The 13,634-nt window shown below is 34.3% G+C and overlaps 1 pseudogene; it reads right to left on the bottom strand.

Moving 5' to 3' along the window:
- LOC149145534 (protein DETOXIFICATION 27-like) overlaps positions 1-13,634 on the bottom strand; it is a 38,413-nt pseudogene that overhangs the window by 21,592 nt on the left and 3,187 nt on the right.

Here is a 13,634-nt window from a genome sequence, read left to right as displayed (position 1 = left end):
TAACCAAAGGAAATGATAACAAGTTTTTCTTTGTGAGGATGCCTTTAGGGACATAAGCTATTAAGAACCAATAAACAAGAATACTTTCTAAGAGCACTTTGATAAGAGCTAGTCTTCCTCCATGAGATAGAAGTCTATTTTTCCATAATGTAATCCTTGCTTCAAGTTTCTTAAATAGCCACAACCAATCATTGAATTTGTACCTTACTATTTTGAGAAAAAATCCTAAGTATTTAAAACCATGTTTTAGTGGGCCATGAGAGAAAGGAAATGTTAGAAACCAAGATAACATTGAGAGGGAGGGGTGAATGAGTATTATGTAAATTTTAACAATATTTAAAAATATTTATGTTATCATTAATCAATTACACCATAACACCATAAATTAGAAAAACATGAACATATGAGGCACTGCTATTTATGTGGAAACCCATAAAGGGAGAAAACCACAAGTCTTATTTTTGTTCTCTATGCAAATGCAAACTCCAACCTATTGTTACATCAAATGTACTAGCACTAACCAAAAAGAGACACCCATCCCCTAATTTGTAAGCACCCACTTCCTGATGGAACCAACCCCCTAATATTTACAGGAACCAACCTGAAGGCCACTCACTAATATGCAGACACTATGCTTTGCCTAGCAAATCCCTCTTTCATTTATTTTCATACTCAGCTCACAGGATGTTCCTTTTTGTCCTTTGAAATATTTTTCTGCTCATACTACTTCAACTCCCAATCAGCTACATGTTCTACTACAATATAGATATGCTTAGCAATTTAAATCTTCTCTCATTTCTATAATTCTTGTGCTCAGTGCTTCATTGTTGCACATTTCACTTTACTACACTTATACAACGTGCACAATCTCATACAATGACCTCATATTTTCTATTCATTTTCCTCACAATCCAACCTTCACATTACTAGCACTCTCACTCACTTAGCCTTAATTACTCATCAAAATAGCTAACCATCTTGCGTTCTTCTTCTTTTTCTTTTATAGCTTCAACCCTTCAATTACTTTGGGAAAGAATCCATGGTTTTAGCCATGGAAAAAATTGTTTCACTATATCAAATGTTTAATTTTAATGACTCTATCAATGGCTAAAATTTTTAATGACACAACGTTATTACCCAAAACATTGTTGCAGCGATGGCCCAATGGTCGATAAGCCTCCTGGGTCCTTGCTTCTAAACCCATGTAACTTAAGGCCATGACTAATAGTTCTTTCTCTGTTGGATCTCACCCATCACCAAAAGCATGTGCTATGTATTCATTTTTCCCCAAGGTCCTGCTATTTGATGGGTGATAGATGACATGCTAGTAAACAGAAAAATGTTTGTTTATCAATCTTGTCAACCTCTAATGACTCTGTCTCTCATATCTCACCCATTGTCAAAAACTTGTGCTCTATAGTCATGTTTCCCCAAGGTCTTGATAGCCTGATAAAGGACCCACAAAGTCCATATCATCGTCCACCATAATTTCCACATCAGCTATTATGGCCAATTAGGGTTTTCCCCCTGTCCTTCTACCATGTTTCCAGGTCACTTGCCACATGTCACCTATTAAACACTGACTTGGCCAACCAAAAAATGATATTTTCACCTTCCAGGTGTCATCCTCACATGTTTCAATTTCATGATGATGTCATATTCTCATCATAGTGATGTCATCCTACCATGTGGTATCCTTTGGGTGGTGCCACATGTCACTTGGAATTGACCCACTTGACCGTGACCCAAAAACACCAAATATGAGTGACACATGTCAACCTTCTATATGAGCACATGTGCATTGTCATGTCATCTTGCTAATTGGACTACCACTTGTCATGCCACCTAGCACCTCAAAAACATGCCCATGCTCATTTCCTTTCACTTGATGCTCGTCATTGTTATGTGAACTTCGTTGGACCTGGTGGTCTGATATGCAACTGGGCACTTTAGCCAGGGATCTTATAACCAAATCCTAGGACTGAGTGCTTGTTTCCATATTACCTTATCACTCACTTTAAACAACAGAGGCCTTCCATGAAGGCACACCAAGTTGTAAATTAGATTGATGATTGAAAACCATCCTAAGATCCCCTCGATGATTAACAAATGGGGGGTGGGGGCTGTGATTCAACTGATAGGAATTGATCCTTTCAGGTAGATTTTCTTGGTACAATTAATCTGTGGACGTATCAATCACCGATCTTCGGGGACTTTAAACCACATAGAAAAAATAAAAAATGTAAAAAATATAGTGAAAAAACTAAAAGTGACATAATAAATATATAAAATAAGGATTGTATCATTACAAGATAAATCATGTGTGTATTTTGTTTATGGGTGCCCCAAATAAATTAGAGTAGATCTTGTATTTATAGATTTTTGTGTTTGGAGTATGGTTAGGTATTTTTCATATATTTAATTGAATTCGATGGATGGATAAGTGAAATAGTTTTATAGTGTTATGCATTTTAAGATTAAATTATGGTGGGAAACAAATATACATGTTGTTGTTGATACATATCAAAATAATTTATATGCTTTAAATCTAATCTTGTAGGATGGAGTATGACTTTACATTCCAAAAAATTGGGTGGACCCACACACTATACCTTTCAAAAAGGACAGAAGTTTGTTCATCATAATATATTGTCTATTTTAAGTTTTCTTCACTAATAAACAACGTTGCGGCTGAGGAAAAAATAGTATGAAGAGAAAGAAAAAAGGGTGGTGGCGGGGGGGTATTAGCTACAAGATCAATAAATCTAGAGGTGGAAATTCATTTGATCCACCTCTTTTTCATCCAGGATCTCTTTCAGTGAAAAGGAACCAATGTGCAACTCTAGTTTCTCCTTGGAAAAAGTATTAACCTACATGTTTAGTTCTCTAAGGATGTGAGTGAAATAAAGTCACTCAAAGGATTGGAGAACCCCATTTATATTATTGATCACTACTTGGAAAGAAAAAATCAACTGTCAACCTTTTCAAGGCCCAATTAATCATTATTTGTCAATCACCCATTATTTGAAGTTTTGTGATGTTCTTTTGAGATGCAAAAAAAATAAGAGTGTGGAGTGTTGTAAACTCTACTAAATTGTTTGAGACCCTCCCTAATAAATATATGACAGGGAAATAATGATTCTAACCTAAAAGGAGGATGACACCAACTCCACATTTTGGAGGATGTCCCTTAGAAGAATTGGCAATAAAACCCCATGGAAACCCATTTTTAATATGCAGTTGAATGGGTACACAAGCCTATTTTTCTTTTAGAGCAGACTTGTATTCTGAATGGAACTTTGAAATGAGACCAACAAAGATTTCAACATGAGTATCTCTTTAGTGGAATATATATTAATTTCTATCCCACTAGATGTTGTTGACCATAATGTAAGGAAAAGCCTCAAAAGGAGAGTTTACTCTTGTGCCATGACTTTAAGTTTTCCTCTAAGGAAGGCTTATTCCACTAGGAGGGAAATTTGATTTCTTCCAGCACTGATGTGCAAACTCGAAAAATATATGGACATGTGATAAACAAATGATAGATTCTTCTCCATTCTATTTGCATAAGGAGAACTTATTGGGGCTACTCTAAACACACTTTATTCCAACTTCCTAGGTAAGAAGCTTATTATTTAAAGTCAACCAAAATGTGATTTTTCTCTTTAGCAAAGCATGAGATTTCCACAAAGTATTCCACCACCACTTTTTTTCTTCATGGAATGATGACTTGGTGTAGGAAGCATATCCTAGCTTTGTTGTATAATCACCATTATGGGGATTCTTTGACCAAGTCAATGTGTCTTCTATCTCCTCTTTAATATTTATGCAAATTTGGGACATAAGTGACACATATGAATCCAATCCATTTGTTGGCATCCCATTGAGATCCAAATTTGTTGAAGATTTCCATCCACTTTTCCTACATACCTGAGATTGTGCCTTGACATCTGCTAGAGAATAGTATCCTGCATTATGTAAGCAAGAAATGAGATCATTGAAAAGATGAAAATTTTCCCTTCCCCAAGCCATGGGTCAAGGTCAATCTTAACCTTCTTTCCATTTCCAACATGCCACATAATCGAATATCCTAGGAGAGGAAATGCATTAACAAATGCTTTTGATAGAATGGATCCTTTGGACGATTTTGAAGCATCCAAAACCAATCCTCAAAAAGATATGGCAGGAAGATATTTAACTTTTAGAGTTTTTCCCTTAAGGGAAGTGTTTTGAACAAAATGCCACATATATGAGTAATTAGGGCCTTACTAAAAATGTATATGCTTTTTAGTCACCATTCACCAAGATTTTTTGGCATTGCAATCTTGTTCCATTTGACCAGTGGGATACCACTAGATTGAGTACCACCTGACCAAAGGAAATGATAACAAGTTTTTCTTATTTTTGTGAGGATGCCTTTTGGGACATAAGCTATTAAACACCAATAAAAAATAATAATTTCTAAGAGAAATTTGATAAGATCTAGTCTTCCAGTACAAGGTAGAAGTTTATTTGTCCATAATGTAGTCCTTGCTTCAAATTTCTTAAATAGCCACAATTAAGAATATTTATGTTATCATTAATCAATTACACAACAAGACCAGACATAAAAAAACATGCACATATGAGACACTGATATTTACATGGAAACCCATAAAGGGAGAAAACCACAAATATTACTTCTGCTCTTTATGAAAATGCAAGCTCCAACCTGTTGTTACATCAAATGCACTGGCACCAACGAGAAAGAGACACCCAACCCCTAATTTGTAAGCAACCTCTTGCTAAAACACTAACCCCTTGATCTTTATAGTAACCAACCTGAAGGAAGCACCCACTCCCTGATATGTAGGCACTATGCTTTTCCTAGAAAATCCATCTTTCATTCATTTTGATACTCAGACCCATGGGGTTTTCCTTTTTGTCTTTTGAATCATTGTTCTACTTGATGTATGCTTGGAAATTACTGAGAAGGGGGTGAATCAGTAATTTAATTTTTTCTCAACTTAATTTTCCTTTACTCTTATGTTCTTATGAAACTAATGACTTATGTATATGTTCAATTATTAGTGGTGCCTTTTGCAGTTACCATGGAGAGATACATTTGTGGATATACTTATTCAAAATTCAAGAGCCTTCATACAACATCAAAAAACAACACATGAAGACACAAAATATAAGTGGAAATCCATAAGGGAGAAAACCATAATTTTTTTTGCTTGAAAGTGATGTGAAGGAAAGATCCTACTCCCCAATTATATCAGATATTTATAGGCTCCAACCTATAAAAGGCTGCTACCTCAAGGAAGCTCGAACTCCGACCAGGTTTTCTGCAGGCTACAACCCCACAAGAGGCTTCTACCTCAACATGATACAACATGTTATTTATCAAGCTACAACTTGAAAGGAGACTTTAATCTCCCAATCACAATACAAAGTCAAGTTTTTTGGTTACCTAATATCAATTTATGCTTTCAAGTCTGTTGCTCATCTTCTCATCTTCTCTTCTTCAATTATGTTCATATTCTGCTACTTTTCTCTCCTTCTCCTCACCAGAATGTTGCTCATGAACCATCTCATACAAAATTCTTAACACCAAAAGTCCTTTTCTCATTCAACAATGTATCTTTTATAAGTATAGCTTATTACCTATTTGTATTCTATGAAAAAATATGAAATGAGGAGTTGTCTCTTAGCCTTCTGTTAGGTCCCTATAATACTAGTGTATTCCCTTATTATTATTGTCATTGTAGCCACTTATTATTATTTTTGTGCCCATGTTGTCCCCATATTGTTATTATTGTGCCCCATAGAAGCCCACTATTGTTATTTTTGTGCCCTTACATTATTATTGTTATGTCAGCTCTGATTATATTGTGACCCCTTAAACTCCTGTATATAGAAAGGAGGTCTTGTCATTTGTATCATCCAAGAATTATTCATTTGTGTAATGAAAAAGAGGTTGCCCCCTCGAAGAGGCTACTTTTGAAGTCATTGATCTATCTCATTCTTCTATTTTGTGAGTTGGTTGCAGAACAATTGGTATCAGAGCTTTGGGATTTAGGGTTTCGCTACTTCAAACAGGACATCGTGGCATTTTTGTTATAATGTTTTTTCTATAAAGCTTCAGAAGGTAAAATTAAAAAAAAATTGAGCCAAAATCGTGATGAACCTCGGGACCGAATTTCAGATATTTTCTCTCTATATTTTCAGAGATATGAATTGAGGAAGTTAGGATTTTTGCAGGCTCCCAAATTCGATCGCAAACAAGTCACCTTGGGAAAATCATTATAACTTTTTTCTCTGAGCATTAGATTGAAATTTTGTAAACCTTTACAAAAAAATGATGAACGATAGCTTTCTGTGTATCATTTTCAGGTCTAAAGGTCGAAATAGTGACACGTGGCACTTCGTACAAGTTCACTCTACTAAACCAGTCTATAATCAGGCCATCGTGGGAGATTAGATATAAATCTTACTTGGAGAATCAAATCTGGATCTGAATTGTGGGGTTCGAAAGAGGATGCAGAGGGCTATCACAGTACAAAATTTCAGACCATGGAGATCCGAAATTACAAATATACAACATATTCAATATCGAGCTCCTACAAAGAGAAAAAAGGTGTGTAGTGTTTTTAAAATTTTTACATAATTTTGGTTTGAAAAAATTGTTTGAAGTGATTCAAAGGGCACAATGAAGCATATTTATCATTAATTGATGCCCCGAAGAAAGAAAATGGAAACACCTATTAAGCAACCTGAAATCTCTAGCATGACTTGTGAATAAGAGGAAGAAATGCAACATGATATATCAAAATTACGAGACTAAGTGCAACAAATTTCATTGTCACAAAAAGTAATAGAAGCTAAGATGGATGGTTTAAGGAAAGGCATGGAAGCTAAGATGAATGGAATGGAAGCTAAGATGGATGGCATGGAAGCTAATATGGATGGTTTAGAAGTAAAAATTGAATATTTGAAGAAAGACATGGAAGGTTTGAAAGGAGGTTTGGCAAAGTTGCTACAAGAAATGCTTCCGAATGGTGAAAAGGTAGTAGAGGAAACTCATGATGAGAACAAAATAAATGTTAGTCATGATTTCATAGACTCTAAAATTTGATTAAAGAACCACCATGTTCCAAATATTGATATGAGGAAGTTTGATGGTAAGGATCCTGTAACATGGATACTACAAATGAAGCAATATTTCGATCTCCATAATGTGCAAAACACACAAAACGTACGCCTTGCGACTTTATATTTGGAACCCAATCAGTTTGTATGGTATCGATGGCTTTGCTCTCGTAAAAAAATTGTCACTTGGGCAATTTTTATGGAAGAAATGGTAGCACATTATGAGGATACAAAAAGCAACACCTTTTTTAGCCAATCGATAAATTTCAAACAAAAGGGTTCAATGGTGGAGCACATTGAGGACTTCCAAAAATTGAATATAAGGGTAAAATATATTGTAGAGGAGCATAGGATTGATGTGTTCATAGGGACTTTAAAGGATAACATCCAACATGAGGTTCGCCTTTGGGAATCTGATTCATTGGAGAAGGCATTCAGGTTGGCAAGAAAAATTGAAAGAAAAATTATGGCAACAAGGAAGCCTACCAATCATAACTATAAAGATGGAAGTGTTGTTGCCCCTAGCCTTCCACAACCTACAAGGTTGACACCACAAAAATTGGAAGAAAAAAGAGAAAAAGGGCTTTGTTACAGTTGTGATAGAAAATACACTAAAGGTCATAAGTGTGCTGAGAAGAAATTATTTTACATAGATTGTGAAGAGGAAGAAGAAAAGGAACAAGAAACATCAAAAGAAGAGGATACACACCAGGAACAAACCCTAGAGAAAGAAGAAATGAATTCGAACATATCTTGTAATTCATTGGACAGAATTACCACTCCTCAAACTATCAAGATAGAAGGACATATCAAGAAGAAAAAGGTAATAGTGCCGATTGATTAGGGTAGTACCCATAATTTTATTCATTTTAAGATAGCGAAGGAATTGAATTGCTTCCTATATCCAGCACCAAAGTGTCAAGTGATGATTGCAAATGGAGGAGCCATAAATTTCTCTGGAAAGTGCCATAATATCAAGCTATCCATGGGAGAATATGTGTTTAATAGTCCAATGCTTTCTATTCTAATGGGCTGTGCTGATGTTGTACTAGGAGTCCAATGGCTACAATCTTTGGGTACGATAGCTTTTAATTTTCAAGAACTTTTCTTGAATTTTTTTCAAAAGGAAAGGAAGTTCAATTAAGGGGTATCGTAGGGAAACCAGGAAAGATAATCAGCTCTAACGACATGACAAATCTTATAAAGAAATAACAACGTGGCATAATTGCACAATTATGTTTGCTGGAGGTTCCCACATTGAAATCATCTATTTCTCCAGATCTCCAAAAATTCTTGGAAAATCATTCCAAGGTATTTGAGACTCCAAAAATCGTCCCACCTATTCATGATCATGATCATTCTATTCATTTTATTCCAGGAAATTTTCCTCTAAACATCAGGCCTTATAGATATCCCTATGCCCAAAAGAGTGAAATTGAACGTATGGTTGCAGAATTGCTAGAGGCTAGTATAATTCAATGTAGTCAAAGTTCTTTCTATTCTCCAGTAGTATTGGTGCACAAGAAGGATGGATCAAGGTGCATGTGTCCAGATTATATGGAGCTCAACAAGCTCACTATTAAAGGTAAATTTCCCATTCCTATCATTGATGAATTATTGGATGAATTGCATGGAGAAATTTACTTCACCAAGTTGGACCTTCGTTGAGGATATCATCAAATCCGAATGAAGACTGAAGAAATTTCAAAAACAGAATTTAGAACTCATGAGGGTCATTATGAATTTTTGGTCATGCCTTTTGGCCTTACCAATGCACCTTCTACATTTTAAGGTTTGATGAATTCCATTTTCAAACCCTTCCTTACAAAGTTTGTGTTAGTATTTTTTGATGATATACTAATCTACAACAAGTCTTGGAAGGATCATGTTCAACATGTTGATAGAGTGCTCAAACTATTGGAGGAGAAACAATTATATGCAAAAACCTCCAAATGTTTCTTTGGAGTACAAGAGGTGGAATATTTGGGTCATATTGTATCTCATGAATGTGTTAAGGTAGATCGTAGCAAATTAAAGCCATTAGGGAATGGACAATCCCCACATCCATAAATAATTTGCGAGGATTTCTCAGGTTGACAGGGTATTATCACAAGTTTATTAAGAATTATGGGAGTATAGCAACACCTCTAAAACATTACTGAATAAAGATGCATTTTCTTGGATTCTAGAAGAAACGGAAGCCTTTGAACATCTTAAAGAGGAAATGTGCCAAGCAACAGTCTTAGCTACGCCAGACTTCAAAAAAACCTTTATTGTGGAATGTGATGCCCCAGGAAATGGAATTGGTGTTTTTTTAATGCAAGAAGTAAGACCCATTACTTTTGAAAGTTGTCCAATCAAAGGAAAGGATTTACACAAAGATATTTCTGAGAAGGAAATGTTGGCAATACTACATGCACTTAAGAAATGGAGACCTTACCTAATGGAAATACAATTTAAGGTAAAAACAGATCATGGTAGTCTTAAATACTTTTTAAAACAAATATTATCTTTAAAAGAGCCGCAAAAATGGGTCACAAAGATGTCGGGTTATGACTTTGAAATCATCTACAAAAAAGGGAAGCAAAATGTTTTTGCAGAAGCACTCTCAAGAAAGGATGAGGATGTGGAAGCATTGCTTTGTGCCATTTCTATAATCCAACCAGATTGGATAAACGGAGCAAGGGATGAATGGAAGAATGACGAAGAAGTGTGGGAACTCATTCAAAAGTTGTAGCAAGATCCTAGTACATCTGATACATTTAGCTGGAAAAATGATTCATTATGGTACAAAGATTGCTTATACCTCTATAATAATTCCCAACTCAAACAAAAGATTCTTTTGGAATTGCACACCTGTTCCTTAGGAGGGCATTCAGGATTTTTAAAAACTTACCACAAGGATAAGAAGGAATTTTTTTGGGATGGCCTTAAATATGATATTCAAAAGTTTGTGGCGGAATGTTTGGTTTGCCAACAAAATAAGGTTGAGACAATTAAGACCCTATGTCTATTAGAACCTTTATCCATTCCAAGTCAACGTTGGGAGGAGGTTACAATGGATTTTATCACAGGTTTACACAAGTCTGAAGGAAAGAGTGTCATCATGGTGGTAGTTGATAGACTTACCAAGTATGCAAACTTTTGTGCATTATCTCATCCATTTAAAGCCAGTATAGTTGCTACTGCATTTATGGAAACAATTCAAAATCTACATGGAAACCCAAAGATTATTATAAGCGACAGAGATTATATTTTCACTGGAATTTTTTGGACATAATTATTTTCTTGTCCGGGTACTTAGTTAGCTCATAGTTCATCTTATCATCCTCAATCTGATGGGAAAACTGAGATAGTGAACAAATGTTTGGAAGCATATCTTTGTTTCTTTGTATCTAATAAGCAAACACAATGGGTCAAATGGTTGCCTCTGGATGAATGGTGGTATAACACTTCCTTCCATACTGTAGCGAAAATGACCCCATTTATGGCACTTTATGGATATCATCCACCGTCCATCACATCATATTTAAGAAAAAATTCTAAGGTTAAAGCAGTGGAAGATCACATCTAGCATCAACAAAAATTTCTCCAACTCTTAAAGGATAACCTGACTTTGGTGCATAATAGAATGAAAAACATGAAGATCAACATCATAGCGAAAGAAGTTTTGATGTAGGTAACTAGGTATTTCTATGACTACAAACATACAAACAAATGTCCCTCAAGAAAGCTAAGAAGGATAATAAATTATCACCAAAGTATTATGGTCTGTACAAGGTGTTGCAAAAGATTGGTACTATGGCATACAAATTGGAACTTCCCGCGTCTTCCCAAGTGCACCCAGTTTTCCATGTTTCATGCTTAAAGAAGGTTATAGGTGTCAAGCTCCCAGTTCAAACAATATTGCCAGAATCTAAAGAGGAAAGAAAAATCATATTGGAGCCTGAAGAAGTCACTGAAACAAGAACTTGACAGCTACGAAATCGATCAATTTTAGAGTATCTCATCAAGTGGAAGAACTTACCTACTAAAGATTCCACATGGGAGGATGCGAATTTTATATAGAAGCATCTAGAACTACTCAAGCGCTGAGGAAAACACTATTTTGAAGGACAGGGGCATGTTAGGTCCCTACAATACTAGTGTATTCCCTTATTGTTATTGTCATTGTATCCCTTTATTGTTATTGTTGTGTCCATGTTGTCTCCATATTGTTATTATTGTGCTCCATAGAAGCCCACTATTTTTATTGTTGCGACCTTACATTGTTATTGTTATGTTGGCTTTGATTATATTGTGACCCCTTATAATCCTCTATATAGAAAGGAGGTCTTGTCATTTGTATCATCCAAGAATTGTTCATTTGTGTAATGTAAAGGAGGTTTCCCCTAGAAGAGGTTACTTTTGAAGTCATTGATATATCTTATTCTTCTATTTTGTGAGCTGGTTGCATAACATCTTCTAAGGTTGTTCACAATCTTCCTCTTCATTTTCAAATCTAAAAATCAGAATTTTGTAATATAAAATAGAGCTAAATAATATAGCTCAATAGTGATGATTGCAAGAGACAAAATTTTGAATTTTTTTTTTTTCATATTTGTATTGGCTACATTTTTCAAATTTGCACCATACATTTTTTTGTTCAATGAAAAGCATACATTTTAACTTATGTCTCAATATATCATGTGCCATTTCTTATTTAAATGTAAGCCATACTTCAAGATAACCAATCAACATATTTAATAATGATCAACCTTTGCACTTCACATCTCTTATCAAATTTTGCATTGCAAGAAATATTGCAACAACAGCATTCAACATAACCAATCAAAATCTTTCGATGATACCAGACTTCCTTAACATGATTATTTGACTTCAATGCCAACATTGCCAACATTTTCCCCCTTCGGCATTGATGGAAACACAACGATTTCTTCTATTGCCATACATTTTCTTCTACCTCCATACTTCTGTTGACCTCCCCCTTTGACATCAATGGAAAGGGGTTTTGAGATGGCTATTGCCCAAACATCATATTGTTCAAATTACAAATTTCTTTCTTGTTCATGAAATGCCTCAAATTTTCAATGTTATGTCATGCAGATCAGCCACTTGAAAGAAATTAGGACAACAAAGAAGAATAAAAGAGAACTAGGGCACAAAAACCTAAATTCTTGTTGGAACCTCTAATATAAAAAATATATGAAGTAATTTTTTAAATATAAAATAATTATTGCTAGAACCTCCCATATAAAACAAAGGTTGACATATGTTGTATGTTGTATTATATCTATGCATATATATATATATATATATATATATCTATATATATATATATATATATATATATATATATATATATATATATATATATATATATATATATATATATATATATATATATATATTGCTTGTTGTAGATTTGATACCAATAAGGCTGCATTATATTATTATATATGTCAATGCTAATATAAGAAAAAAAGTGCCAATGATAATATAATAGGCCGAAATTATATATACCAATAATATATGTTAGTGATAATAAATAAGAGAAGGCTCCAACAATACATCTATTTACTTTGAAGGCCACAATTCATAGTTGAGAATGCACTCTTGAAGGTCGTAGTTCAACACATGTGTGAGTGCACTAAATTCTTGAAGATGCAAAGAATAATATTTTTTTGGATTTGTTAATACATATATAGCATTGCAAAGAGACAACAAAGAATGCTGCTCCAGTCACTACAACACAAAGGGGGGTTTTAAGACAATATTTAAGACAATTTTTGGGTAAATTGTCTTAACTTGAGACAAAAGAAAACTTGTGTATTGTCTTAAATATTGTCTTTAAGTGGGTGTCTCAAATTAAATTGTCTTAAAATATTGTCTTTATAAAGACAATATATAACACAAGCATTTTTGTCTCTCCTGAGACAATTTCATTTTTGTCTCTCTAGAGACAATAGTTGGGATTAAAGACATATTGTCTTTAAAGAGACAATATATTTGATCCTAACTATTGTCTCTCTAGAGACAATAAAAAATTACATTCAAAGATAATACAACATCACTTTTGTCTCATTAGAGACAATATAAAATAATGAATTTAGAAGATATCTCACCATTGAAATAAACCAATATTAAAAATATTTAATTAAAAATAAACTACAATATCATTGATTAATTCATATTAGGACACAGTGGAATCGAACCACCAACCTCCTTCTTATAAAGAAGGCGCTCTTCCATTGAGCTAGCATCCTTTAAAGAATTATGTGAGAGTTATGCTAGTCCTTGAAATTTCATATATAGGCATTGATTTTAAAACTAGAAATTGCACCGAGAGTGAAATATATGGAAAAGTGAAGCAATGGAGATGTCTGTTTTGCAAAACCATTGGAAGACCATGTATTAACATGATCAATAGCTTTACTTGCCTGCAAATTTATCAGTACATACATAACCACTATCAGTAACTAACTATTAACAGTAACCAA

The sequence above is a fragment of the Pinus tabuliformis genome, chromosome X, assembly GCF_031772625.1.
Source record: "Pinus tabuliformis cultivar Carrire ecotype Pingquan chromosome X, CPIR1, whole genome shotgun sequence".
Taxonomy (NCBI): Eukaryota; Viridiplantae; Streptophyta; class Pinopsida; order Pinales; family Pinaceae; genus Pinus; species Pinus tabuliformis.
Note: the sequence above shows the minus strand (reverse complement) of the source record. Positions and strands in the feature narration are given on the sequence as shown.